The following is an 11,954-nucleotide window of genomic DNA, read 5'->3' as shown; positions in this document are numbered from 1 at the left end:
GTTTCTGGGTGATCAGATACCAGCAGCAGCAGAGTTGGATGAAGAAGTGGTGTCCGGTGTGTGGTAGTTCCAATGTTTCCACGTCCTCATTCCTTCAACATCTTCAAAATGCCTTGCCTCAAGATGGCACCATCATTATAGAAGGCCCTCAGCATCCAAGACACGCCCTCTTCTCATTAAAGCCATCAAGAAGGAGGTACAGAAGCCTGAAGAGACATGCTCAACGTTTCAGGAACAGCTTCTTCCCCTCTTCCATTAGATCTCTGAACGGCCCATGAACACTACCTCAATATTTTGCTCTATTTTTGCACCGCTTCTTTATTTGTTTATATACATTATTATAACTTACAGAATGTTTTTAATGTATTGCAATGTACTGATGCCACAAAACAACAAATGTCTGTGTACAATTAATGTAAGATATCTGCTCGATGACTGTCACGTTCTTGGTGGGCTGAAGAGTCTGTTCCCATGTTGTCTGTGTCTGTGACCATCAGCGACGTCAATAAATGGCGGAACCATATCCAATGCTCGTTTCATCATTCTCCACTTTGCTGGTCAAAACTGGATGCTGGAATCAGAATGAGAATCAGGTTTATTATCACCAATTTCGCCCTGACTGAGGGAGAGAGACTCAAGCACATGCCAGATGTTGGTGAACGGAAAAAGAAAAACTATATGAAATATTTTTGTGGACGCATATATACTTTTCAAGTTTGGTAGGTCCTTTATACGGTTGGTAAAGAAACCACAGTTTCCACAAGTCGCTGACCAACTGTTTGCTTCTCGGTTGGTAGGCATAATATTTATTGAACTACCTGGCTCGAGTTCTACTGTGCTGACAGGAGAATGCCGTGGGTTTATTCTTATGGGTACATACACAGGCCACGCGCTAACCAGTGAGTGAGGAAGCCAGGACAAGGTGAGTGAATGTGGGAGGACACACTTCCCCAGAAAGGTGGTGAGCTGGGTGGAGGGAGGTTCAGTGGGGGAGATTTAGTTCAGATGCCTTGCGATCATGTCTCTCCATCCATCATGGTCCCTGACCCTCCGAGTTGTAGTTGTTGCCTCCCCTGTTTCTATCCATGATGTTAATCCATCTCTTATTCTCACTCTCTGTCGGCCTCTGCTTCTTTTTCCTTCCAGCTTTCCAGTTGTAACTAAATGTTCCAACGTCTCTCTTCGCATGATGTGTCCAAAGAATTTTGATTGCTGTTTTCTGATTTTTTTTAAGTACTGTACATTTTGTTTTCATTCTCTGTAGAACTTCGTTGGTTATCCTGTCTGTATATGATATGCATAGCATTCTTCTGAGGACCACATCTCTGCTGCATTGATTCTTTTTTCCATTGCGTTTGTGATGGTCCATGACTCGCAGCCATACATCAGTATAGGAAGAATGTAGCAGCGGAGAGTTCTAAGGCGGATGTCAATCGTTATCTTCTTGTTCGTTAGGATGTTTCTCATTTCTGTAAATGCTGGTCTTGCCATTGCTATTCTTGTTTTTATGTCTGTTTTGCACTTGCCATCAGATGTTCCTCATGATCCAAGGTATTTGAAGTTGTGAACTTGTTTCAGGAATTCATTTCCCAATACGATCCTACAGTTTGGGATATCAGGTTTCTTTGGGGGAGATTTATTCATTTATTTATTTAGATGCAGCGCAGGGTAGGCCTGTCCCGCCCTTCACGCCACGCTGACCAGCAACCCCCTGATTTACAATGACCAATTAACCTACCAACTGGTAGGTCTTTGGACTGTGGGAGGAAACTAGCTGTTTAGAAGTCAAATGTAAGTCCTTGCAGGTAAATCTTTGTAACACACAAATGCTGGAGGAGCTCAGCAGGTCAGGCAGTATCTACAGAAGGGGATTAACAGTCAACATTTCAGGCTGAGGCCCTTCATCAGGACTGGAAAGGAAAGTGGAAGAAGCCAGAATAAGGAAGGGGAGGGAGGGAGTACAAGCTGGCAGCTGATAGGTGCAATCAGATGAGGGGGAAAGTGGGTGGGGGAGTAAAGTGAGAAGCTGGGAGGTGAGAGGTGGGGAAGGAAAATGTCAGAAGATGGAATCTGATAGGAGAGGAGAGTGGACCATGGAAGAAAAGGAGCGAGGAGGGGCACCAGAGGGAGGTGATGGGCAGGTGAGAAGAAGAGAAGGGGGTAAGAAGGGAGCCAGAGTTGAGAAAGAGAGGAAGAGGAGGGGGAAAAATTACCAGAGGTTAGAGAAATCAATGTTCATCAGGTAAATTACTATCATTTGGAAATGCTATGAAGTCCGAGCGAGGGCAGCTTCAAGTGTACTCAATGAGCTCAACATTATACAGGATATAACACGTTTGTCACCTCTCCATGACTATTCAGTCACTCAAGCGCCAACACACAGCAGAATCACCGTGTACCACCCGCAGGGTGCACTGCACCAACTCACCGAGACTCCTCAGACAGCACCTTCCAACCCTGCCACCTTTACCAGTCAAAGGGGCATTTAAAACACAGGGAACACCACCACCAAGCCACACAGCGTCCAGACTTAGAAATATATCGCTGATCCTTCACCGTGGCTGGGTCAGAATCCTGGAACCCACCCTCCCTCCCTGAAAGCACGGTGGGTCTGCCCATCCTCCAGCGGTTGGGACAGTTCAAGAAGGCAACTCGCTGTCACCTTCTTAAGGACGACTGGGGCGGACAATTAAATGCTGGCTCAGCCCACCTACCTTTTAATAATATATCCCTTTTGTTATATATTAATATGCATAAACATCCATCCCTTAATTACATATTAATATACTAACATATTAATATAAGGAGAGAGGCCATTTCCTCTATCAGGTTTGTACTAGCTCTTTACAGAGTAATCTTGCTAGTTTCATTCCCCCCCCTTCAATTTTTATCAGCTTGCAGATTATTTTCTCACAGACCCTGACACTGTCACTCTTTGGGGGCCCCGGCTGCATCTGTTTCCATCACTATACAGTTGAGAGTTCCACCAGATTATCATCTCTCTCTCTGTAAAAAGAAAAAGACTTTTCTTCCTGTATCATTTTCCCATCATGTTGAATTTGAGAAAAACAAAAATAAGATCTGGAAATGTAAAATAAAAATCAAAAACCCTGGGGGGAAACCCCCCCCCCCAGGGAAGATTGGAAACAGAAACAGTAATGTTTCAGTTGCAAGATTCTTTGTTAGAACTGGGGAAATGAGATTTTAAAAATGTGAAAAATAAAAAGGGATACAGCAGATGTTGAAAATCTAGACTAAAAATAGTTGAATGTTGGGGGAAAAAAAAGCAGGTCAGGCGGTATCCGTGGAGACAGATAATGAGAACGTTTAAGGAACTAAGAAAAAGCTCAAATGAGAACGACTGATGCTCCAGCTCTCTTTCCCAGCTCTAATAGAGTGTTTGACCTGAAATGTTAAGACCATAAGATAATAGGAGCAGAATTAAGCCATTTGGCCCATCGAATCTGCTCCATCATTTCAACATGGCTGATCCATTTCCACTCTCAGCCTCAATCTCTTGCCTTCTTTATCGTATCCCTTCAAGCCCCGACTAAACAAGAATCTATCAACCTCTGCTTTAAATATACTCCATGACTTTGATCCCACAGCTGCCTGTGGCAACAAATTCCACTGATTCACCACTGCCTGGCTAATAAAATTCCTCCTCATCTCCATTCTAAATGGACATCCTTCTACTCTAAGACTGTACCCTCTGGTCCTGGACTCTCCACCATAGGAAACATCCTCTTCACGCCCACTCTGTCCAGGCCTTTCAACATTTCAATTAGGTCATCCTTCATCTTTCGAAGTTCCAGTGAGTAGAGGCCCAGAGCCATCAAAGCTCTGATTTTCTCTCCGCAGATGCTGCCTGACCTACTGAGTGTTTCTGGATTTTTTTTTTGCTTTGAATCTGCCCGTCCTTCACCATTTATTGATGGGAGACAGTTCTCTCGAGCTAATCTGCTGAAACCCATCATAATCCAGTTCCAGTGGAAATGAAAATAACAACATCAGGAGAGCTGGGTGGTTCAAGGATGCAACTGAGCTAAGATCAGTCTAAGTAACATACACAAAATGCTCAGCAGGTCAGACCGTATCTATGGAGGGGAATAAACAGTCAATGTTTCGGGCCAAGACCTTTCATCAGGACCTGATTCTACAACCTACAGACTCACTTCCAAGGATTTTTTTACAATTCACGTCTCAGGACATGATAAAGGGTCTCAGCCTGAAGTGCCAACTGTTCATTCTGCTCCATTGACGCTGCCTGACCTGCTGAATTCCTCCAGCTTTTTGTGTGTGTTGCTCAAGATTACCAGATCCGCAGAGTCCCTTCTGTTTAGGGTCAGTATGGATCTTTGGTGGCTCCAGAAATGCAATGAAATACTTTTCAGAGACACTGATACTGAGGTTGGGTGAGACTAGAATGAGAGGTCACATGTTAAGGATGAAAGATGAAATATTTATCTATTTATTTATTGAGAGACAGAACAGAATAGGCCTTTCCAGCTCTTTGAGCCCAGCAATCCCCAGGTTTAATCCAAGCCCAATCACAGGACAATTTACAATGACCAATAACCTACCAACCAGTACGTCTTTGGACTGTGGGAGGAAACTGGAGCACCTGGAGGAAACCCACACAGGAAGGAAGTACAAATCTGAGGGGTTGTTCTTCACTCTCTGGGTGGTGCTAATGTGGAACAAGCTGCCAGCAGAAGTGGTGAATGCTGGTTCGGTTGCAACATTTAAGAGAAATTTGGATAAGCACATGGATGGGGACACTATGGTCCAGATGCAATTTGATGGGACTAGGCAGAACGACAGTTTAGCACAGACTAGATGGGCTGAAGGGCCCGGTTCTGCGCCGTGGCACTCTAACGGTGACGATGAAGTTTCCAGACTGCGGTAAAAAACCACTGGCCCACCGGCATCCTCCAGAGAAAGAGAGCAGAAGTCCTCGCCCCCCCCCCCCCCCACCCGGTGGAAACAAAACTGTGAATCCACAGCAATGTTATTAAATTTTCAAGGTTCAAGATTCAAGACTGCTTATGGTCATTCTTCAGTTCACAGGTGTAAAGGAGAAAGAAATGACTGTTACTCTGGTTCTAATGCAGCATAAAAAAACACAATAAATATAAATATAGAAGTAATCTATAACAGACAATGTATAGGTAACTGAATGAATATGTAAGATTAGCTTATATACATAGACTGAATGTTCGTAAGTAAAGTGGGTGCAGCAGTATCTGTACACAAGGTGACTGACTGGAAATGATGAAGCGACAAAGTGCTTTTGGTAAGGGGAAATCTTCTAGGTCATAGTCGGACTTTGAAGTTCATCTCGATGGTATAAGAGTCAGACCACTGAGCTCTGTCCTTGGCAAAGACACATCCTGAAACCATTAAAAAACATAACGAATGACACAAGTTAATGACGCAAAAAGTCATTTTCAACAGGTTCTGAAAGCTATTGTCCGGAAATAAGCTTTACTTAATGTGTCCAGTTAAAAGTCGTATTTCATATGCATCCTTAACCAAGCACATTTAACCTGTGTGACTTGGCACAGCAGCTTAGAGTCCAAAATCTGTTCCGCAAACTGTGTTTCAAGTTTTGAAAAAATTATTTTGCAAACAGGGATGAAAGGCTGGATCAAGTCATGCACCTCATTGCGTGGGAAGGCAATATTTATCCCGTGTGTTTCCTGGGCAGAGTGAGTATTTCCATTCAGCCAAAGAAAGTGGAATGTGGAGAATTCTGCAGAGAAAAATGCAGAGTTGGAGTCAGCACAATGCCTGTTGGCTAGGAACATTTTACCTCAGCAAGAGAGGGATAAAAAGAGAGGGGGTGGAAACCAGAGGGTGGGGGGGAGAAAGAGAGACAGAGAGGGATAGAGAGAAATGGGGGGGGGGGGGGAGGAGAGGGAGAGGGGGAGAGAGAGAGGGGGTAAGCAGCGGGAGAAGAAACAGTGAGGGAGAGGGAGGGAGGAGGGGGAGAGAAAGAGAGAAACAGAGAGGGGGAAGGAGAGGGAGAAGAAGTGGGTGAGGGAGAGGGTGAGAGAGAGAGAGTTGAGGGGAAAAGAGAGGGAGAAGAAATGGTCAGGGTGAAGGGGAGAGGGAGGGAGAGAGAGACAGATGGACAGAGAGTATAATCAGTATAATATACAGCAAGGGATAGTTCATATACTTCGCAATGAGGACCCAGGACACTGGTATCATACCAGCTCCATTAATGAAATATATGGAAAATATTTGCCGATAAACTTGTAACTAGTACTCAAAATCATTGATTTCTGCCTGTACTCTATACATCCAGGAGGTGGTGGGTACACCAGCCAAGTCCATCACTAGCAGAGTCCTCCCCACCACTGAGTACTCTGACATGGAACACTGCCATGAGAAAGCAGCATCCAGCCCATGCCCCCTTCTCCTATTAGAAAGGAGGTACATGAGCCTTAGATCCCACAACACCGGTTTCAGGAACAGACATTACATCACAACCAACAGGACCCTGAACCAGTATGGATATCATCATTCACCACAACTTCAAACTGACTCTGCTCAGGCAGCATCTATGGGTCTTGGACCGAAAAGCCGACTGTTTATTCCCATCCATGGATACTGCCTGAGCTGCTGAGTTCCTCCACCATTTTATGCGTGTGTTGCTCTGGATTTCCAGCATCTGTGTCTGAACAGACACTTCCACCTCACTTTCAAGCACTCTTCACAACCCATGTTCTCAATATTATTTTTTATGTGCACAGTTGGTCTTCTTTTGCTCATTTCTTTTGTTCATTTATTTATTATTTAGGGATACAGTACAGTAACAGGCCCTTCCAGTCCACTGATCCCATACCAATTAACCCATGTAACCAATTAACCTAGTAACCTGTTAGGTCTTTAGAACATGGGAGGAAACAGTAGCATCCAGAGGAAACCCATCCTGTCACAGAAGAACGTACAGACTCCTTACAAGCAGCAGCAGGTATTGAACCTGGTTCCTTGTCACTGGATAACATTACTCTAACTGCTAAGCTGCTGTGCCATCCCTAAATGTATAGTTTTTTGTCACTTCTATTGTATTTCTTTTTTTTTGTAAATGCCTGCAAGAAAATGAATCTCAAGGTAGTATATGGTGACATGCATGCTTTGATAATAAATTCATTTGAACATAAATCTTTTGAACTTTGAACTATCAGCAAGCTTCAGAGGGTTGGTTTGGTCAGGTCCTTCCAGACCTCTGGAACAACTTTCTCTAGCCTGAGGCTGGTTGTGTGTTTGTGCAGATTCTTTGGCCTGATCGTCACTGAATTTCCAAATGGAGGGACCACAGCAAAAAGCACTCGCTGCAACCAGCCAATACTTCAAGACGGACATGGAAAGAGTCTGGCAGTGAAATTTGTAGATGACGTCAAAATCGGAGGTGCAGTAGACAGCCAGGAAGACTATAAAGGCTTGCAGTGGGATCTGGACCTGCTGGAGAAACGGCAGTGGGATTTAATGTAGACAAGTGTGAGTGGTTGCACTTTGGGAGGGCAAACCAGGGTAGTACTTACACTGTGAGCAGTAGGGCACTGAGGTGTGTGGTAGAACAGAGGGATCTGGGAGTACAGATCTATAGTTGCCTGAAAGTGGTGTCACAGGTGGATAGGGTCTTAAGAAAGCTTTTGGCACATTGGCCTTCATAAATCAATGTATTGAACACAAGAGTGGGATGTTACGTTGAAATTGTTTAAGACATTGGTCAGGCCTAATTTAGAGTATTGTGTCCAGTTTTGGTCACCTACCTTCGGGAAAGATGTAAATAAGATTGAACGAGCGCAGAGAGAATTTACAAGGACGTTGCTGGAACTTGAGGACCTCAGTTATAGGGAAAGGTGGAATAGGTTAGGACTTTATTCCTTAGAACATAGAAGATTGATGAGAGAGTTAAAGGAGGTATACAAAATTAAGAGGGGTATAGATAGGGTAAATGCAAACAGGCTTTTTCCATTGAGGTTGGGTGAGACTATGACCAGAAGTCATAGGTCAGGGGTGAAAGGTGAACTGTTTAAGGCAAGGACCCCTACTAGTAACTGAGAAGTCCATGGTCTCCAGGTTGGGAAACCCTGGTTTAAAGGGATCATAAGGAGGAACTTCTTTGCTCAGAGGGTGGTGAGAGTGGGGAACGAGCTGCCAGCAGAAGTGGTGGATGTGGGTTCAATTTCAACATTTAAGAGAAATTTGCATAGTTACATGGATGGGACCAGGCAGATTTATGGTTCGGCATTTTCTAGATGAGTCGACGAGCCTGTTTCTATGCTGTAATGACTCTATGACTAAACCCGTGAGCTGAAGATGCAAGTTGGACAAACCTGGGCTGTTTTGTTTGACAAGGCAGAGGCTGAGAGAAATGAGAGAGGTTTATCAGATTATGAGAGGCATGGACAAAGTAGAGAACCAGTACCTTTCTCCCAGGTTTGAAATGCCTAATACCAGAGCGCATGAGAGGGGAGTAAGTTCAAAGCAGATGTGTTGGGCAAGTTGGTTTTTTTTTAAACAGAGTGATGGGAGCCTGGAATGTGCTGTCGGGAATGGCAGCAGAGACATCCGGGAGGCTCCTAGATAGGAGCACGATTGTGCAGGAGACAGAAGGGCAGAAAGGACAGAGAAATAATAGGATAACCCTGATGAAAGGTATTGCCCCAAAACATCAACTGCTAATTCTCTCCCCCCCCCCCCCCCCCCCATAGATGCTGCCTTATCTGCTGAGTTTTTTGTGTGTGTTGCTCAAGATTTCCTTTAATTGCAGAGTCTCTTGTGCTTAGGAGACATAACTACATTGTGTAGGGTTTGGATTATTGGTCATTTGAGTGCTAATTTCATTAGATCAGCAAGACATTGTGAGCAGAAGAACCTGTCCCTGTTCTGTACTGTTCTATGCTGTTCTGTTATTACATCTGATGCTGTTGTTATTATTGCAATGATTACTCTGTTAGTCCATACAGAATACTCAGATCAACATCAGAATCAGGTTCAATATCACCGGCATATGCTGTGAAATTTGTTAACTTTCTGGCAGCAGTATAATGCAATACATGATAATATAGGGGAATAAACTGTGAATTACAGTAAGTTGTGTATATATAGAGAGTTAAATTACATAAGTAGTGCAAAAAATAGGAAATTAAAAAGTAGTGTTCATGGTTTCAATGTCCACTCAGAAATTGGATGGCAGAGACGAAGAAACTCCTCCTGAATTGTAGAGTAGGTTCCTTCAGGGTTCTGTACCTCCTTCCTGATGGTAGAAATGAGAAGAGGGCATGTCCTGGGTGATGGGGGTCCTTAATGATGGATTCTGCCTTTTTGAGGCATCGCTCTTTGAAGAGGTCCTAGATACTACAGACGCGAGTGCCCATGATGGAGCTGACTAATTGCGAGCACATCATCAAGCTGAAATGTTGCTGTAACCTTTACCTCAGAAACACCAAAGGAGTCAAAGCGAACATTAGTTCATGCTGCCAAATTTTTGTTAGTCATTTTCACAATGTGTTTTTGTTGGAAACAACAGGACTGACAATGAACTAGATCATCAAATGAATTTCAGCACGGGTCATGACAGTCATCAATGCGCAAGCATTCACAGCTTCCTCCCCTCAGAATCTCGTAAACAGATATTCAGCATAGAGTTATCAGCTGTAAGAGCAACTCAGCTTATAAAAAAAAACTAAGTAACTTTTAAGAAATAAAACAACAGAAATATTCAGGCAGAAAAGTGGAATCAAACAAAAAACATTGACTGAGCCAATACAGCAACTCCAGTTAAAGTGCAATTTTGTGTACCACCTCATTTGATTTTCCGATGCTTATCTATCACATAAACCTCTTTTTAAAGTAGAGTTTTCCACAGACTTTCTTGAAGCAAAATATTTTGTAATGTCAAAGTGTGACCTCACTGTCTTGATATCAAGGCAACTGGACTTGCTATGTTCTCTAGAAGACGTTTCGCCACTCATGCGAGAGGCTTCTTCAGTTCTGATCCATGGTGGGTAGTTCTCCGGCTTATAAACTCTGTGAGTTGTTTAAAGGTTCTAGACAGCATAGCAGGGGTAGATGCCTTGATTTACTACTGCTTGAGATACAACGACCTGGATGACTGAGAACCTTCACAGACGTATTTTCACTGGCTTGATTTCAGCCCTGGGACTGAAGTGAAATCTCAGCAGGTTGTCCATGAACAAACCAGTAACATACAATGTACAGAGGCACAATAGTGTAGCCGTTAGTGCTTTGCTTTACAGCACCACCGAGCACCGATAAAGATTCGATTCTTGCTGCTATCTGTAAGGAGTTTGTACTGTTGAAGGTTAATATCCGTCTTAACTACAGCCCTACGGTTTTGTAAGATTAGCTTTATTCGTCTCTGTACATCAAAACTTTGGAACGTACAGTGAGGTGCAATGGTTATATCACAATTTTTTTTTGCGACACGCTAGGGGGTAGCTCACAAATATCATCACGCTTCCAGTGCCAATGCTGTGCGCCGCAACACACTAATCCAAACTGTACATCTTTTTGGAACGTGGGAGTAAACTGGAGCACCCAGAGGAAACCCGAGCAGTCACAGTGAGAATGTACAACGCTCCATCAAAATTTACTGTATATTTATTTTACTTTTAAATTTAGAAATACAGCACAGAATAGGCCCTTCCAGCCCAACTGCCCGGTGACCTACATTAACTCTAGCCTAATCACAGGACAATTTGCATGACCAATTGACCTGCTAACTGGTACATCTTTGAATGTGGGTGTTCACCTGGCAGAGAATCTCACCTGGTCCCTCAACACCAGCTCCATAGCAAAGAAAGCCCAGCAGCATCTCTAATTTTTGCGAAGGCTGATGAAAGTCCATCTCCCACCCTCCCATCCTCATCACATTCTATAGGGGTTGTATTGAGAGTATCCTGAGCAGCTGCATCACTGCCTGGTTCGGAAATTGCACCATCTCGGATTGCAAGACCGTGCAGCGGATAGTGAGGTCAGCTGAGAAGATCATTGGGGTCTCTCTTCCCGCCATTACGGACACTTACACTACACGCTGCATCCGCAAAGCAAACAGCATTATGAAGGACCCCACGCACCCCTCATACAATCTCTTCTCTCTCCTGCCATCTGGGAAAAGGCACCAAAGCATTCAGGTTCTCACGACCAGACTATGTAAGTTTCTTCCTCCAAGCTATCAGACTCCTCAATACCCGAAGCCTGGACTGACACCTTGCCCTATTGTCCTGTTTATTATTTATTGTAATGCCTGCACTGTTTTTGTGCACTTTATGCAGTCCTAGGGAGGTCTGTAGTCTAATGTAGTTTTTTTCTGTGTTGTTTTTTATGTAGCTCAGTCTAGTTTTTGTATTGTGTCATGTAACACCACAGTCCTGAAAAATGTTGTCTCATTTTTACTGTGTACTGTACCAGCAGTTATGGTCGAAATGACAATAAAAGTGACTTGACTTGAAACCGGAATTCCCGGGGGAAAACCATGCATTCACAGGGAGGAACATCCAAGCTCCTTTGAGATTATGTTGGAATTAAACTCTGAACTCCGTAGCCCCAAGCTGTAATAGCCTCGCACTAACCACTATACTACCGAGGCATCTAATTCCTGCTAACTATTGGAGGTTGATTGTATAATCCTAACAAAACAATTGCATTTGTCATTTTTTCCCAGTTCTTTCCATACGGCTTCATTACCTGGGTAGACTGCCTGAGTATACAGTAGGTACAAAAGCCTGAATTACTACAGCAGCTGAAACAGCTACTGACCCTCAACTATCAGGCTGCTGAACCGACCCGCACAACCCAACACTACCGCAGCAAAAGAACACACCAACTCTTACATTACCATGGACTTGTCTCTGACTGTGCCTTTTTTGCATCAAGTCTTGATTCTGCACAGTGTCGTCTTTAGGCTGCGTGGG

Source organism: Hemitrygon akajei, chromosome 27 (genome assembly GCF_048418815.1).
Source record: "Hemitrygon akajei chromosome 27, sHemAka1.3, whole genome shotgun sequence".
Lineage (NCBI taxonomy): Eukaryota > Metazoa > Chordata > Chondrichthyes > Myliobatiformes > Dasyatidae > Hemitrygon > Hemitrygon akajei.
This window is presented reverse-complemented; position numbering follows the sequence as displayed.